Consider the following 18,860-nt stretch of genomic DNA (forward strand, 5'->3'; position numbering starts at 1 on the left):
AACAACTCTGCCAGATCAGCCCTCTATCAAATAAGTTTTAAGATTGTTAAGGTAGTTTCACAACATGTACTGCACGTTCATTTGAGTGACTTGCTCATCAAAATCACAACTGTTCTAGTTCAGCCACTGCAGTTAGGAAAAACACTGTTCAACCACGGGGCATTTAGCTTCAGGATCAGGCCTGAAATACCCAAAGTGCTGCAAATCCAACTGCAATCACTGAAGGGACTGGTGATTTCCTTGATCCTGTGGCTACTAAGCTTGCTCTATGTGAGATGCTATCTAAGCCCAAGTCTGCAGATGCCACAAAGTAATTTTAATTCTCAGTCATTCAGCTCTGACTTCAACCCAGCTCCTGCATCAACACTTAACTATTCAAGGAATTTTATTCCCAATTGTGAATCAAAGCAGAATGAGAGCTCAGCTCAGATTCTAACATCCTAAAGCATATGTGTCTGTATTTTCAGTGCATGACCTCAGCTAACACTTCATTACAGTGCTCAGGGATCATTGTAGTATGGGAGATACCATTTTCTGAATGATATGATGAACCAAGGCCTCACCTGCCTACCTTGGCTAAAGAAGCAAATTTCAGGCACATATCAATTAGGTTTCAGCCTTTCTTTGCTAAGGTAAGAGTGAGAATAATTACGTTGATTGGGAATGTAGCCAAAGGCGGAGAATGGCATTCAAAAAAATGAAGAAACTCACCCTCAAAATTATTTGAGAAGTCCCTCGAGTTCAGTGTCATGAGTAGAAGCCACTATGATTCACACACTGGGACCTGACTGAACCTATTGGCATTTTTTAGGACAAGGGCGGCTGCGAGTATCCAAATTTCACCCCTCTAATGCACTCTGTCAATTAACTACTTTTGAAGTGTAATCACCGTTGTGCGTATGCAGCAAGGTCTCATAAAGAGTAAATGAAAGGAATAAAGTACTTCTTATATAATCTGATATGATAGTACTTGTTGCAGAATGAATATTGCTCAGGACATCAGGTGAATTATTTGCTCTTCTTTGAAATGAATGCCATGGAATGTTTACATCCGGGCATTATCGGGCCTTGGTTTATTCATTCATGGCATGTGGGTGGTGCTGGCAAGGCCAGCATTTATTGCCTATTCTCAATTGCTTTGAAGGAGGTGGTGAACCACCTTCTTGAACACCTGCTGTCTGTGTGGTGTAGGTACACCCACAGTGCTGTTATGGAGGGAGTTCCAGATTTTGACCCAGTGACAGTAAAGGAACGGCGATATATTTCCAAGTCAGGATGGTGAGTAGCTTGGAAAGGAATTGTAGGTGGTGGTGTTCTCATGTGCCTGCTGCCTTTGTTCTTCGAGTCAATAGAGGTTGCAGGTTTGGAAGGTTCTGTAGAAAAAATCTTGGTGAGCTGCTGCAATGCATCTTGCAGATGCCACACACTGCTACAACTGTACACCAGTGGTAGAGGGGCTGAAAGTTTAAGGTGGTGGATGGGGTGCTAATCAAGTGGACTGCTTTGTCCTATGTGATGCCAAGCTTTTGAGCGATGTTGGAGTTGCACTCATCCAGGCAAGCCACACCCCTGATTTGTCCCATTCGTGGGTGCACAGGCTTTTGGGACTTAGAAGGAGAGTTACTTGCTGCAGAATTCCCAGCATCTGACTTGCTCTTGGATGAGGAGGCTTGGTGGTCTTGGAAAATTTTGAAGGCTTTTTGAAGAAGAGTCCTGGCCAACATTCTTTTTTGAATCAACACCAGCAAAGCAGATTAAAAAGTCATTTACTTCATTGCTATGTTTGGAACTTTAATGCATGACAATTGTAGACCATATTGCCCTACAAAACAATGGTGATTCCATTTTAAAGTAGTAAGTATGGGAAGGACTTTTGAGACCATTACGAGAAAAGACAATAAGGTGCTATATAAATGTCAATATTTTATCAAAGCGGTACCATTACGACCTGAAATCCCATGACTCTGAAGGCAGTGAGATGCTATGTGCTAATAACATTCAATTAAAGTTATGGAAATGTTACACAGTGGAAACCTATTTGCCATGACTGTGTATAACAATAAAGAGTGAAAGAAAGATTAAATAAGAGACCACAGATCACACAGTCACACAATTATGTATTGGGCAAAGGGCAACATATTCTATACTAGGGATGTGTGCACAATTAATGCAACAGAGAAGCTGAATTTTAAGGGGTCATCTTACGACTCTGCAGAGCCAGCTAAGGCCAACTGTAGCCCCAAAGTGCTCAGGCCAACAGGGGTGAAATCTGGAGTGCACTCTTAGACTTAATGGTCCAAATATTCTCTAAATAAGTCTGCAAAATGATCGTGAGGGCTCACCGTAGAAGCTCATCTGAGCCCAGCTTCAGGTTCAGAATCAGCGCTGTGCCACCAGATAGATGCAATTAACAGACAAATTTAATGGGGGGCCCTCAGCACCATGAAATAAATGGGCTGCCAGTAACATTTCCCCTAAGCTGTATGGGCCATGCAAAAGACATTTAAAGAGCCCTGAACACATTGAAACAAATTGTCTATGCACTACAAAAAAAATAGAAGATACAATGGCTGCCAGTGCTGCTCATGCTGTTAATCAGCTGTTCCCTTACATGGGGACTTGAATATCGAGCGTCACTTATATTTGAAGGACTATGCACCTCTGAAAAGGAAGGTGCCCTTAAGCTGCAGGCAACAGAAGACAATTCAGGAGATGGCAGGCTGAATAGAAGCTTTAAGAAGCCCTTCACACCTCCACTTCTGAGATATAACAGTGGAAGTTGTAGTGAAGGCGGTTGGCAGGGAAAACAAAGTCCTCTTCCCATTAGGCAGTAGGAAGTTGCTCATTCATAGCAAGCGATAGAGGAGTTTTGCCCACAGGACATGGCTGCATTGCACAAAGTTTATTGACCTGACCGAGGTTAATAAGTCAGCTGTGGCTCAGTTGATAGCACTCTTACCTCTGAGTCACCAGGTTCCACAAGTCCCACTGCTGGGCTTGTGGACAAAATCAAGGCTGACACTTCAGTGTAGTTCTGAGGTAGCACTTCACTGTCAGAGATGCCGTCTTTTGGATGAGAAGTCAAATTGAGGCCACATTTGCCTGCTTAGGTGGGTGTAAAAAATCCCATTGCGTTATTTTGAAGAAGAGCAGGGGAGTTATCTCTAATAGTACTGGCCACTATTTATTCCTCAATCAGTATCACTAAAACACATGGGCTATAACGTCCGACCTCTGGAGCAGTGTTTCTGAGGGGTACCCCAAAGACACTCTGGAGAACCATCCATGGGGGTTCCCTGGTAAGGACAGTCTGCAAATTGCCCGGGAGGTTCAAACTTCCAATGGGCAATTGCCCTGCACTGGGAACCATTTGATAATGCGATTTAAATTGCAAACTTTGGATGCTTCTGACTGTGTTACATCAATAGTTACCTAGAAAACATTAGAAGAATTAAAACCACTTCTAGCTTCTGGGTAACTATTGTACTGACCCACCCTGACCCACACAGGATTCCCTCCACCCTCACTACAGCCTCTAGAGTGCCCACTCTCCTGGCCTTCCACAGAACTACCCCCCAACCATCCATGGACTCCCTACTCCCCCAGTACCAGTGCTGCTGACTGCCTGTCCCAGGGTCCTCCTCTCACACTCTCCTCCAGGTACTGATGACTGCCTGTCGCAGGGTCATCCTCTTGTACGCACCTCTAGGTGGTACTCTCTCATCTCATGGCCTGACTCCCAAATCCTGACCCTCCGCCACCCAAGGCCCAATCGCGACTCTCCCCCCCCCCCCCGCTGACCCCAACCACTCCCCAGGCCCACTCACAACTCTCCTCTGCACCCCCCAGACCTGACCACTGGCTCACTCCCTGCCCCCACTCAGAGCTAACTCTCGGCTCCCCACTCCCCCACCAGGCCCGCCCTGACTCTGCAACCCCCAGGCATGACTCACCTCTGCCACCCCAGCCCTGACGCCAACTCCCACCCCCGACCCAACTCCTGACTCTCCCCACTAGGTCCGACCTGACTCACCCCACCCCACTCCCCAGGCCAGAGCAGAACACCACAGCCCAGGCCCGACCCTGGCAGTTCTGCCACTGTTTATACGCCAGGACTAATATTCACCTTGATATGCACATCCAGAAAGCTCAGCTACCAGTAATCTTCTCCCTTCTTTCTTGCAGGTAAAGATAGTGAGCAATTAGACAGGGGACAAGAACTGGAGGAGAAAGAGCTTTCATTTAGGTCCTGTCACCAATCAAGGAAAATAAATGCTGATCATGTGGATAATTAACCTCAGGGTCATGGCGAGTGTTGATACAAGCACGGATGTTCTGCAGGATTCTTGTCTATCATACACTTTCACTGAAATATTGCTTACACACAATATTCTTAACAAACTTCAAGCCACTTGTCTGCCTCTACTTTTACTTTACGCTAAAAGCCTGTCCTGTCTGTCTCTTCCCTTTCAGGTCAACAAACCCAGGGGCTGAGGACATGGCAGAAAGCATCAGCCATGACAATACTGCGTTATTCAACCTTACTTTAGCAAGCACCAGCTCATAGATTGGCTCTACTCATGGAGCAGTGATAGTGTAAAGGTGCAGCCCCATAATAGTGGCATCGCCTCCGTGGGAGAGTGTCATGTTGTCCTTCCTCATGGTGATGAAATGTCTGATTGCCTGCCAGGCTCTGATCCAGTACCTTTGTTGGTTCCACATTGCTAGCTGGGTGAGGCTGCCCCAGTCATCACTGTGACACAGCGTCTGCACCTAGGCCTTAAATGTCAAGGCCGCCTACCATGGCCACCTCAAGTGTGTTGAATGAATGATCAGCAGCATTCTAGTTCCTGCCTCCTGCAACAGGGGAAACTTCTCAGACAAAAGCTAACATAGGTAATGAGCATAGAAGCCAGGCACTAAGAGAATGAGTAGTGTGATCTATTTTCAAAATTAAAAGAAGAATAAGTTGTTAATGTTGTATATGTTAGCGGCGTGTCATTGTAATATGAAGATGTTTGAAAGAGCAAGGGTTAATGTGGGACTGGAGAATAGTATCCCCCACAGTGTGATGGACAGAGTCACATGGTAGTAGACTTTGGGAGTAGAGGTTAGGAGGAACCAACATGTGGGTAGCACGCATGCAGCACCCATGAAGCCAACATGTAGGTAGCACCTGGGATATGTACGTAGTTATAGGCTAACAAAAAATGGTTTATGTTTAAACATTCAAGTCTCAAGACCTCTTACTGAGACACCAAACGAACCTTTACAGTTAAATCCACAATGTGCACAACATGAAGTAAAGAGCGTTTTTTGTTTGCAATGACTTTGGTCTTCGTATTCTTAATGGAAAAAGAAGACCCAGGATGTGGTAGCGTTGGAGACCATTCAGGAGGTGAATGAAAGGATGGGTTAAATGGTGGGAGATTGTGTGGTCCGGGGTGGGGCTTAAGAGTTGGTTTAGAAGAATGTCTTCAATTATTTGCTGCTGTGCGGCTCTGGCAACAGACAGCACTGCTCGGTCTTGGTCTCCCTCAGCATCTTCTTCTTTAACTTGCTCCTGAAATACTTCCTCCTGTGGCAGCCACAAATCTTAGCCCACCCCTAACAAAAAGTTGTGTAGCTTTGCTATGGGCTGCACATCTAGAAACTCACTCAGGGTGAGACTGGATCATTCTAAGCAATGCAACATTTGCCATAGAATACCTATGCCAAAAATGACCATCCAGAAACTTACCTGAATGCAGGTTGGGATCCTTTTAAATATTGCTGGTTCAATCTGTTTTGAGATTTTGTGCCATGTTTTTCCAGTTGTAAGAATGAGTAAATCAATCACACCAAGTTTGCAAAGATATGCTATTACAAGCAGGGGGACTCCTTATTTATATAATTTAATGAGGCAAGCTAATTTCAGGTGGATGTCAGGGATACCCAGTGAGTGCCTTAATCAATATGGCAACCACACCTTTAATTTTGTTCTTCTCAAATAAAAAAAAATGTATAGTGGTGGATGTAATTGTTGTTGTGATTGCCTTTATAATAACGTGATTTCAACACTCAGACCCATTGTTTTTAAACAAAGTGCCTAAAATGCTTTATCTTCATGACCCACATTTTCTCAGAAAATCAGAATTAAACCTTAATGACTTAAAATCCAAAGCAGACTTAATTTCTGTTAATCTAGTACTTCCTTGGGCTTGCATTATGGACATACTGTCTCAAACACTAATAGTTAGGGGACTTTGGCAGAGGCTTAGTCACAGGAAAAATAAAGCTTGGCCTCATTTTCATTTCTACGTGCAATTTAGGAGCAATCCACTCCAAACATAAACTGGTTAATGGTTCAGCAAAGTAACGCAAGTTGCTGCTCCCAAGTAGGACAGAAAAAAGGAAGCTATGGCCAATTCAAATGAGCTCAGTGGAGCACTTCTCTATGTAAATTATAATGATGAGTTACAAGCAGAACTTCAGAATAGTATGTGTTCATTTTAATTTTTTACTCATCCGCCGTAAGCATGGCAAGTGATATTTGTGCTGGTGGGTGGAACATCTCCGCATTTCCATCTCAGTATTGTCAGCAACGCTGGTTCAATATTCCTTCTGGTTATAGGTTTACAGTGGTTTGGGAACTCCCTTTACTCCCACTCCATTCTCATACCTTTATAAATGTTCATGGCCAGGCTGCAGATTCCTTAATCTGACTGAGCTGTTTAAGAACTGGAAGTGTCTTTCTTCATTGCTGGTTAACATGGCCCAGAAATGCAGTAAATCACTTACTGGTGACCAAATGGGATGAACACTATGGCCTTTCATCACCTCAGAATACCTAACAGTAACATGCCGATAAAGCGTTCTTTATAGGCTCAACTACTTGGTTGAACTTATTTATAGCAAAATTATGCTGAAGTAAAAATAAAACAATATGAAATGAAATCTGCACAGTTTTCCAATATCCCACAATGGGTTAACATACATTTGCAGAAAGCTAATGATTAAAATTTCCAAGCAAATCACAGCTCGCTTTGGATGAAAGGGCCAGATTTTTATTTTGTTAATTCATTAAAACAAGCTGCTGCATGTGGAGTATGTGTTTGCTCCCATGGAGATTGGCTGTCTTTGCCAGGACTGATTTTATCCTCTGTAGTTTCTTTCATGTGAAACCACTTCTTTTGAAGTAGACAAACAAAAACATTAACAGCCCTTACACCTTGTTAGGAAAAGTGCTAATGGTTTGACCTTCAGACTTCCTGTATCATAAACAGTCTACTAGTTGGACACCGTGCGATAAATGGAAATTGTATTTTTCATCTGCATTCATTGTCCGTCAAAGCACCCTTTATCCTAAATTTATGACTGAACAAGACTATTTGTCCCTTTATACGGACAAGCCATTTCCTGCCTTCCATTTCAAACTGAGTGGGGGCAGCCCCCATTTTGACCAAATCTTTTTTAACCATCCAACATGAACACAGTCATTCCTGTTTTAATTACAATGTGATTAGATGCAAAGTAAAGCTCCTCCTGTTCGGCCCTGACAATAAGCCTTAGCTATAAATGCAGAAGAGCAACTCCTAATGCCTGAGTGTGGTTTTGTTCCATTCCCACAGGCACCATCCTGCAGCCCTCTTTATCTACTTCTGCTCTAATACATATCAGCAGTGCCTTCGATGACTGTGTTTGTAAACAGTTCAGCGATTTATCTCCTACAGAGCCCCCACTGGCAGACAAACATATCAAAACATTTCATCTTGTCAGTTTTACCAATCTGGGGGGAGGGGTGGTGGGGAGTGTGCAAAATCCAGCCTAATGGTATCCTTTACCATTAATCTACTGCTTTATCACAAAACATTTCACAGCACTCCACATAATGAATTGCTTTCACTTTAATTGAAATGAATGGGGGCCAATCCCACAAACAATGATCAAATGACCGATCAGTTTTCTGTGGTTTCTTGAATGAGAGAGAAATGCTGCTGAGGAAAGAGAGAGAGATGCCTACTCTGAATAGTATCGTGGAATATCTACCATCCACCACAGTCAATGGAACAGACAGAAAGGATCTTGGCTTAACATCTCAAATGAGGAACTGAAATGAAAGGTGCGCATCGATTTGTACCTGATAGCTCACCGAGGCATTTCAAATGGAAGTGCCTATTCCAATAGTCAGACCACACAGAAATCATGGCAACCTTTCACAGCCTGACAGTACTGTACATGTAGGGTTTACATTAGACTCATTTTTATTGAAACAATCAATGCATTGTTCCACATAGGCTGCACTTTAAAAATGAAGTGTTTACAGGGCACTGAATTCTAATAAATCTGGCTTTTGTTTGGGCTAGTTATTCAGAATAAACTGAATTGTAAAATCAAGTAATGATAAATTTCACTGCAGGTTATTAACATCAATAGATGTTAAAGCTCCGAACTATCTATTCTGCTTTGATTCTAATTGCTGCTAATCCTATGAATGTATTTCCCAATGCAGAATTGCTCTTAGCAAGAAATCTTTCCTGATCAATTGTGATAAATCCTGTGTTATGTAACTTGCCTGTGGCAGCTTAATAAAGTGCCTCATGTGTAGTATGTAGCCCACAAAAGATGACAATTGCGGGGAGCGGGGGGGAAGAGAAACCTGCCCACTGCCAATTAATGACCACATTAAGGTTCTTAAAGAACTTATTAAAGAGCTGGGGTGTTCAGGAAAGCAATTTTAAAGTCTGATTTCAGTGATCCTGAACAGTCTGCACATTAGTGCCGAGCTGTTGGGCCACTACGGGGCCAAAGGAAGTTTGTTTCCATTTTTGAGGGGTCAACTAGAGCCAGGTTGAATGTTGTACCTCAATTTGGCATCCACGGTCACTTTGTTCTTTGTGCCCCTGGTCCTTTAATGAGCTGCCTACTCTCCTTGGCAAGACAGTGAGAGTGGCAGCCTGCAACATGGCTGCTGCCTGCCTTTTCTGCCGGTGCCAGGTCAGCAGCTCCCACCTCCTGGAGGGGCTCGGTGCCTCAAATTGGGCTCGCCTCCTGCCTGATAAGGGCATTAACATGTGAACATAGCATTGCAAGAGTGATGCAGTTCAGGCGCAGGGTTGGGACCCAGAATTTACCTGGATGTTTGATTCCCAACCCCACATTGAAAATCCAGCTCATTGGCAAAAGGACCAAAAAAAATCACTTTTAAATCAATGCCCTCTGCTTATCAACACTTCAGCTATTGAAAACAGTTTTCTCTAATTACTCTATTCAAACTCTTCATGACATTAAACACTAAATCAAATCTCTTCGTGGTCTACTCTGCTCAAAGGAGAACAATCCCAGCTTCTCCAGTCAATGTGCTAATTGATTCTGAAGCAGTAAGAAACCAGGCCCCCTTTTTAACAGAATGCAATAAAACATATGTCTGCCTCCTCCCTAACCAACACCCAATGTCCCAGAAGTCTCTCCTTACATGTGCTCGAGGCACTTCCTAACAATGGCCTTCACCAGTGTATCCTTAAACTTAATAACATAATTAACATACCATTAGCATTATGCAAATTAATTGTAATCCCTCATGCTGGAACCATCTCTAATAAATCTCTTCTGTACCCTTCATGAAACCTTCCTAAATTGTTGTGCCCAGAACTGGACAAAGTACTTCAGCTTGGGCAGAACTATGTAGTTTTAGCATTCCTGGCTTTTGCACTCTATGTCTGCCCCCCAGGATCCCATATACTTTATTCACTGTTTTCTTAATCTGTCCTGCCACCTTCAAAGATTTGCATACAAACACTCCAGGTCTCTATTCTTGCACCCCCTTCAAAATGGTGCAATTGGGTATGTATAATCTCTCTTCATTCTTCCTACCAAAAGCTATAAAATCACACTTTTCTGCAATGAATTTTATCTTGTGTCTGGCCCTTCCACCAGCCTGTCTACGTCCTCATGAAGTCTATTATTATCTTCCTCACTGTTGATTATATTTCCAAAATTGTGCCCTGTACCTCCCAAGTTCAAGTCCTTAAATGTATATCAAAAACAGCAGTGGACACAGTACTGAAGCTTGGAGAACTCCACTGTACTTCTCCCTTCAGTCCAAACACAGCTATTCATCACAACTATATCCTTTAACCAATCCTGTATTGATACTGCTTTTGTCCCTTTTATCCCATGGGCTTCAATTTTCCCAAGAGGCCAAATATATGGCACTTTATCAAATACCTTTTGGAAGTCCAGATACACAGACAAGACCACATCACAAGCATTGCCTTAATTTACTCTCAAAAAACTCAAATCAAGTTAGTCAAACATGATATACCCTTAAAAATGCCATGCTAGCACAGCTTTATTATGTCCATGTTTATCCAAGGAGCTTTTAATAATCCTAGAGAAAATTGTTTCTAAAAGCTTGCCCACCATCATTAAACTGACTGGCCTGTAATTGTCAGGTTAACCTCCTCCCCTTTTTTCAACAAAGGTCTTCAAGTTCTTTGGCACCACCCTGATGCCTAAGGATGACTGGAAGATTGTGGCCAGTACCTCTGCAATTACCACCTTTACTTCCCTCAGCATCCTAGGATGCATCCCATCCAGACGTGTGAATTATCCATTTTAAGTATTGCCAATCTTTTTAGTACTTTCTCTTTATTTTTTATCTCATCCAGTATCCCAGCAACCACATTGTTTACCACAGCTTTTGCAAAGCTGATGCAAAGTACTCATTTAGTACTTTTATTTAGCTTTCTGCCTTCACCAATAGTTCTCCATTTTGGATCCTAGTCAGCCCCACTGTTCCTCTGGCAATACCTTCACTGTTAATATTCCTATAGAAGACATTTAGGTACCTTTTTATGCTAACAACAAATCTATTCTCTTTACCTCTTTGATTTCTTTCCCTCTGTACCTTTTACATTCAGCCTGATTCTTCCTTATGTTATCAAGCTGACATCACTCATATGCCACCTGTTTTTTTTTTTGCTTCATCTTACTCTCTAACTCCATCATTTAGAGAGCTTTTACTTTGGTGGACCTTCCTTTCCCCTTATTGGAATGTACCCAGACTGCATCCAAACCATCTCCTCTTTAAAGATTACCGGTTTCTCCATTACATTTTTGCCTGCTAGCCTTTGACTCCAATTTATCAAGGACAGAGTCTGCCTCAATTCACTGGAATTAGCCCTAAACCAGTTACGTTTCTTTAATATTCTTGATTGTTCCTTGTCCTTCTCCATAACAAGTCTAAACGTTACAACACTATTCCCAAAATGCTCGCCAACTGTGACATGCTTCACTTGACCTATTTTTAACCCCACACGCTATCCAGCAGTGCCTCCTTCCTTACTGGGCAGGAAACATGCTGATCAAGAAAATGTTCCTGAACATACTTCAGAAATTCTCCCCTTAACACAATCACTTCCAGATTCAACATTGGAGTAAAGCTGCATGTTATCACTAGTCTATAGTTTTTTCAGCCCTCAATAATCTCTTTGCAAACTTGCTCCTCTATCTCTTTACCACTGTTTGATGATATGTGAAACACAGCAAGTAGTACAATAACTTTTATTATTTCTCAATTCCCACAAAACAGATTCTGTCTTTGATCCCTGAAGGACAATGGCAGGAATTTTCCAGTCCTGCCAGTGGTGGGCATTGTCATTTGGCTTTCCAAATTTTCCCATCCCATCTGTGATGATGCTTGCCAGTGTCAGAGTCAGAAAATCTTACGCTTTGTCTCTGCCGAGCACTGTAATATTTTCCTTAATCAAAACTGATAGCCCACCTCCTTGTTTCATTATCTATCTTGCCTGAATACCTTGCACCCTGGAATATTAAGCATCCAGTCCTCCCATTTTTGAGCTGGGCCTCTATTATCACCATGCATTACATTCCACACCTGCAGCTCACTGACCATTTACATATATGCAATTCAAATCTAACTTAGACTTTGTGATTTCTCTGATCCCACCTAACTCTTCAACTTGCTCAACATGCCACATGGTGGAATGAAGGTGAGGTGGGATTTGGGAAGGGATATAAGGTAGGGATGTACCTCATCCTCAATGTTCTCAGTGTAATGGATGCCATGGACCCTATTGCAGCTGGCCCCATGATGCAGAGAACCATCTACTCCATTGGGCTCAGGGGAAACAGGTGTCTTTGTCACCCATTGGTTCTGCTTTGCTCCATTCTATGGTGCAACACCTTGTCCTGCAACAGAGAGGGCAGAAGGTCATTGCTGCTGTTGTACTGTGTTTGATTGATATGCCTGTCATAGCTGAATTAGCTGGAATTCCATGGAAGCAGCTGAATATTAGTGTAAGGCTGGCATCATTGGAACATGGGTAAGGATGAGGTGGAATGTCTGGATGTCAAGCATGAGTCCTGAGTATCAGCAAGTGCTTATACGTAAGTGCTGGGGGTGTGCATTGTGCAGCTTGAAAGGTGGAGGAGTGATGGGTAGGAGATGGCACATGAATATACATTGACTGACCTTGAGATTTTGCATGAGGTCATTAGACAACTTGTGACACAGCTGCCAGATCCTCAGGGCCAGATGCTGGGAATTGACTTCCCTGGCTCCCTTCTCCCATCCCTTTCTGGGAATCCCCTCGAGGGCCTCCTGGCCCTCTAAGGAACCATCTGTCCTCCTGCCCACCTCCAACACTAAAGCCTCCAGCACCACAACCGTAAATCTGGAGTTGTGTCTCTGCTCTGATATTCCTGTTTCCCTTCTTCAGAATTGCAGCAAAAGCATTCATCAGCAGCCTCCTATAATTCAGTGCCGCTGCTCTTTTAGAGGGACAGATTGCCTTTAAGAAGAGAAAGCTGTCTTCACCACGTGCTCTCTGTCAACTTTGCTTGTTCATTTGCTGAGCACTTAGATATCCAGAAGCATGGGCCCTGCTTGGACCAATCCTACAATCAGGTAAATGAGGAGGCAGTCAACTGCCTACCTCCACCTCAATTAGCATAGGCAGATTGTGAATTGTGCTCCGCATACTTAGAATGGCACAGACCAATTTCTAATCAGATATGTTTACAAAGAGTTTATAGTTCAATTTAATGTTTCCTGCTGATCTTTTCTTTGCCTCTCATATTAAACTTTTTAAATTCACTCCTCTACTTTCTGTAATACTTCTTGGTTGTTAATCGAATCTTACTACTGACATTTGTCATGAGCCTCCTTTTTCCAGTTTATTTTAATCTTTATTTCCTTTGTCATCCAGGATGCATTATCATTGGATACTGTAACGTTCTTGTCGAATAAATATGCATAATTTGTATATGAATGATCTCTCCTCCTCTGAATATCCTCAATTTCTCTGTTACTGCTTTCCCTGCAATTACCTTTTCTAATCTCCTGTGCAAGATCCCTTCTTAATCACTGAAATTGTCCCCAGTTGTGCCTTAATTTCATTTGCCCTACTTCACTTCCCAGAACTAGGTCCAACATTGCTTTTTTCCTTGTTGGACTGGAGACATATCGATTAAGAAAGTTTTGTATATACATCAGCACTAAGCACTATAAAGCACTATGCTTTACCCAGTCTATAATAGTGCAATTAAAGTCTCCTACTATTGTATTAATATGCTATTTTTGTTACACCCATTTAAAGTTTATTGACAAATAAGCTCATCTATCTCCTTACTCTTTGTAGCTTCATAAAAGGTCTCAGTAATGTAACAGCTCCCCTGTTTCTTAACTCAAGCCAAATAGATTCAGTCTTGAATTTATTGGATAATTCTTTTCTATTTAGAACTATAACATTGGGCAGAACCTTGTGAAGCTGCAGGGGTGGGAAATGAGGTAGGTGGGCAAGTAATTTTGTGGGAGGTCAATTCCCCGCAAGTCACAGGAGCATTATTCACGCAGTCTGCAAGGAGGTTTTTGGACCTGCAATTGCTGCCACCTCCTTTCCACCTGAAACCTGAAGCTGCTGCCAACCCATACACAAGTGGCAAATATCTGAGTTCAGACAAAGAGTGGCTCTTGGTTCAGTGATGCCCCCTTTTAGGTTCTCCTGCAGGTCCTCAAGGGGTCCCATTTCCCAGGGATGGCAGCAGGAGGACCTCCTGCCCTGAGCACATTTGACCAATGGGGAGCTCTATACTTAGTATCAGTCACAGCGTGGTCTCCACCTACCCCGCTCATGGCCAATTCCATCCTGAGGTTCACTGCAGAGAACTCTCTTGTTGACACAGCCATGACACTCGCATAGTGACCCTGGCACTGGAAGCCAACACCCAGCACCCTCCATCAATCACCTTTGACCTTCTCTTCATCAGCAATGACCCTCACTCCATCCCCCTTGCTCTGCCTTCAGTGACCTTCAACCCACTTTCATCATCCTTCACCAGCTTTCATTGACCCTTGAGCTTCGCCTCTTTACCCTCGACCTACCATGTATCATCTTCGACCATTCCTCTACCATTCTTGACCTTCCCTCTGTTACCCTCATATGACACCCAGGCCTTCAACCCCATGAAATAAAGGTGGGGCATCGACTTCTTATTGGCCCCACCACATGATTCGCCATGCTCCTTGCACATGAAAGCTTCATTGGCTGACCAATGCATGATCACGCATGGCCAGTTGTTCTGCCTACGAGCAGAGGTGCCGTGCGCTTCTAGTCACACCATTGACAACCTTGCTGCTACCGGAAGGTTCCGCCCATCATCTTTAATCAATACCACCTTCTTCTTTTTCTTTATCACTCCTGAATAATTGGTAACTTGGAATAATAAGTGCTTATTCCTGGTCTTACTTGAGTCACATCTTGGTCAATATAACCATGTCATAATCCTTTCTGTCAATTTATGCCTGCAGCTCAGTTAACATTCTTTGCTTCTGTGGCTCCTGTACATTGACATTGGTATAATTTAACACTTTCATCATCACTTTTGCTATGTTTAAAAATTTGGTTCTTGGAATTTTTGGGATATTTCTAATTTTACTGCTGTTTATATTTCTCTGTCCTCTGATCTCATTGCTGCTCCTTCCTGCTTTTTGTTTAGTTTTTCTTTCCATGCCAAATAACTTAAAACTCTTCCATTACGAGTTAATCTCTCAACAAGAACATTGATCCTGGTGCAGTTCAGATGCAACCCATCCATCTTGTACAGGTGCCCTGTTAATTGCAATGTCCTCTCTTTGTCCATTGCCCTGTATTTATTTCTCCCTTCAACTAGTTATCTGATTCTCTTTTTATGTTACTATTGACTTTGCTTTGGCCACGCTTCCAAGCAGTGGATTCCAGATCACAACAGCTCACTGGGATGAATTGTCCGAGCCCGCTGGCGTCGGGTATGCTCGGTGGCGTGAACAGACAATATGGCAAGAAGGCCAAAAATTGGTTTCACTACTTCGCGAAACCAGTTTGCGATTGCCCCCTCAGCCCGTCGATGGGGGGCTGCATTTCCCACCATCAGACTTCGGGAAACTCATTGTAATATATCTGCAAATCATAATGAGGCCAGCCCGCCAGAATCATCCCCCCACCACTGGATCATCACACCAACGTGTTTCAAAACAGCATATATAAGAGCTGCACTTGGCAGGCTGCACTTTGAGGGGAACTCAGAACTGAGTGCATAGTAACTATGCGGAGTATGCGCCTGGGTTGTTTGTTGGACTTCAAGGTTGAGACGCATTAGAGGAGTGGGGCAACGTCTGCCCTGCAGTTGAGACCCATTGGAGGGGGGAGCAAGAGCTGCCCTGCGTTTGAGGCACGTTGGAGGTGTGGGTGCAATGGCTGCTCTGTGGTTGAGGCATCTTGGGGGTGGGGGCAAGAGCTGCCCTGCAGTTGAAGTGACTTGGGGGTTAGGGTAAGGGCTACAATGTGGTTGAGGCACATTGGGCTGGAGGGGGGGGGGGGGGGTACAAGGGCTGCCCTATGGTTAAGGCGCTTTAGGGAGGGGCGGGGCAAGGGCTGCCCTGAGTTTGAAAGTAGTGCACAAGCAGGGTAGGGGGGAGGGAAGCAGCCACGCATTAGGGAAACCTTGTCTAAAATGACCATTCCTCCGCAGCTGAGACAGTTCAGATGCAGCCACATTGACATCCATAGAGTCGGGCCTCCAGATTATCTGCCCACTTAAGCAAAGCAGAAGAATGCAAGTGTCACCAACTACTCCAGAGTTATTCATCCCTTGGGCACAGACTGCAAACTAATGAACATTTTAGTGGACTGCAGGACAGTTGGATGACTAGGCACGTTGTACATCCTCCTTGCTAAAGCTGGTCGTGGAGCAGTCACTGGTGGAGGTGCTCACAGCTCCTTGTAATGTCATCATTGTGGTTTGGACCAGTCTTCCCCATGGTTCAAGCTAACAGTGCAGCCTTGCAGTGCGGGTTAGGAGAATGCCTGCGTCTGAGCTGAGAGTACAGTGTGCAGTCCAGTGGGCAAAGCTGCTGCCAATCAGTCAAACGGGATGGGGCAGAGGCGGTTAGGGTTTCAGGCAGTCATGCAGTGCACTAAACTCTAGCCATCCAAGTGATGGTCAGCACTCTCCGTGATGTGTTAAGAGGCCTTCAGGCTTAACCAAGGGAAGGTTCTTAGTATACTCAAACTAACCCACGCATCTCTTTCTTTCATCCTGCAGGAGGAGTACATCAGCAGCATGGAGCCTGGTGAACTAGCTGTATGCCTCATGGCGTACAGACAGCGGAGACACAAAGAAGAGAGCGATGGAAATGCCTAGCTGTACAGAAGGAGGAACAGCACCCTCAGGAAGAAGGGGCAGCAGGGGCTCCTGCACACATTGCTGAAGAGCCTCAGCGAGCTGTCATTGGTCAGCGCCTAGCTAGACCCAGGTTCGATAAGACACCACCTTTCATTCTTGCAGATGACTGAGAGCCAGTGTCGCCGAAGACTGTGCATGTCTAGGGAACTGGTCAGTCACATCTGCCACCAGCTGTAGGATTTGCCGCCACGGGGACATGGGGGGCATTCACTGCCAGTGGCCATGAAAGTGACCATGGCACTCAATTACTATACCAGTGGCTCCTTTCAGGGCTCCAGAGGTGACCCCTGTGGGATATCACAAGCCTCCACCCACAAATGCATCCATAGATGCCATCTTCACGAGGGCACACAACTTTGTGCATTTCACCTGGGACCAAGAGAGCCAGGATGCAAGAGCAATTGGATTTGCCCTGATCTCAGATCTCCGTCGCAACAAGAGGGCAACTATGTCAACTGCAAGGGCATTCACTGAACGTGCAGCTAGTGTGCGACCACCACAAATGCATCCTGCAGGTCTGCACACAGTTCCCAGGGATTGTCCATGACTCCTACATTCTCAGTCAGTCACAGATCCCTGATGTCTTCCAGGGTCCACAGAGGCTGCAGGGTTGGTTCCTCGGGGACAAGATTTACCTGCAGAGGCTGTGGCTGATGACGCCCGTGCGGTGGCCTCAGACTGCAGCAGAGCAAAGGTGTGACTAGGCTCATCCTGCAACTTGCAACTTAGTGGAGCAAACCATTGGGATGCTGAAAATGAAGTTCAGGTGCCTGGAACCGTCTGGTGGAGCCCTGCAATATAGTTCACAGAGGGTGTCACACATCGTTGTCATCTACTGCACCCTTTGCAACCTGGTGATGCAACAGGGAGACGAGCTGGCTGAGGAGGAGATGGAGGAGCTGGAGGTCTACTCCAATGAGGAGGACGTCAGTGGGGATGAGGGTGAGGAGGTCCTCAAAGGCGATGATGACGCCCTCACACTAGCCAGATGAGGCAGGTGCAATCGGGAGGCCCTTACGGCTGCTAGATTTGTGGAAGATGATGATGACATGCAGTGAGGAGACGCCATAGATCCTCACATTGCTTCTGTGATCGTCTGACCTCAGTCTGGCTTATGGCAGCGCACATACCTTCTGTGATAATGTTCCTGTCATGGAGACCCTAATAGTTGCTTGATTGCATGAGGATGATGATGACATTCAGTCGGGACACTCCATAGATCTTCACATAACCTCTAAGAATGTCTGCCTCCTCCTGTCTGGTTGAGGGAAGCTCACTTGCACTCAGTGATCAGTGTTATATCATGGAGATGCAGCCTGAAACTTTAAAAGCATCTGATACTTTGTCAGTCTTCAGCACCTCACTCCTTCAGGAACACAGGGTCACCAGTCACAGATGCTGAAGACATGGGGGCCAGCCCCACCTTAAAGATGCTGACAGCACACAGGGAGAATGACAGGACTCTGTGACGCCTGCCCACAACATCCTGGCAGCAATGACAAGCTCCATCGAGGTGCAGGCATCAGTAATGTGTCCAGTGAGTGAAGCCAGACCACCACTTTGGTCTGAAGGGTGCACAAAGCACAGGTAAGAAGCCCTGGACTGAGACACCCGCCTTTATCTTGTGCAGAAAGGTTTCACATCTGAGTGACATGAACACTGCTCATCAGAACAAGGAGCCTTTGGCAGGGAGACATTCTTGGGAGTATATTGACAATAGTGAACAGTATGTACAAGTGATTAACGCCCGTACCCAGGCTGTGCAACTAATTCTTCTTAACTTTTTTAACCCTGCCGCTACGTCTTGGTGCTCCCCAGACATCAGCAGCGGAGGTGGAGGCAGCCTGCTGACTACTACGTCCATGTAGTGGGTTCAAGTCCCAGTGCAGGGCTTCAGCACAAAGATCAACACTGACATTCCAGTGCAGTACTGAGGTATTGCTGCACTGCTGAAGGCACTGTCTTTCATGTGAGATATCAAACCCAAGGCCCTGTCTGCACTCCCAGGGGCATGATCCAATGATGCTATTTCAAAGAACAGCAGGGAAGTTATCCCTGGTCCTGGCCAATACTTATCCCTCAAACACCATCACCAAAACAGATGATCTAGTTATTATTATACTGTTCTTTGTAGG

This window comes from Carcharodon carcharias, chromosome 9, assembly GCF_017639515.1.
Source record: "Carcharodon carcharias isolate sCarCar2 chromosome 9, sCarCar2.pri, whole genome shotgun sequence".
In the NCBI taxonomy this organism is placed as follows: domain Eukaryota; kingdom Metazoa; phylum Chordata; class Chondrichthyes; order Lamniformes; family Lamnidae; genus Carcharodon; species Carcharodon carcharias.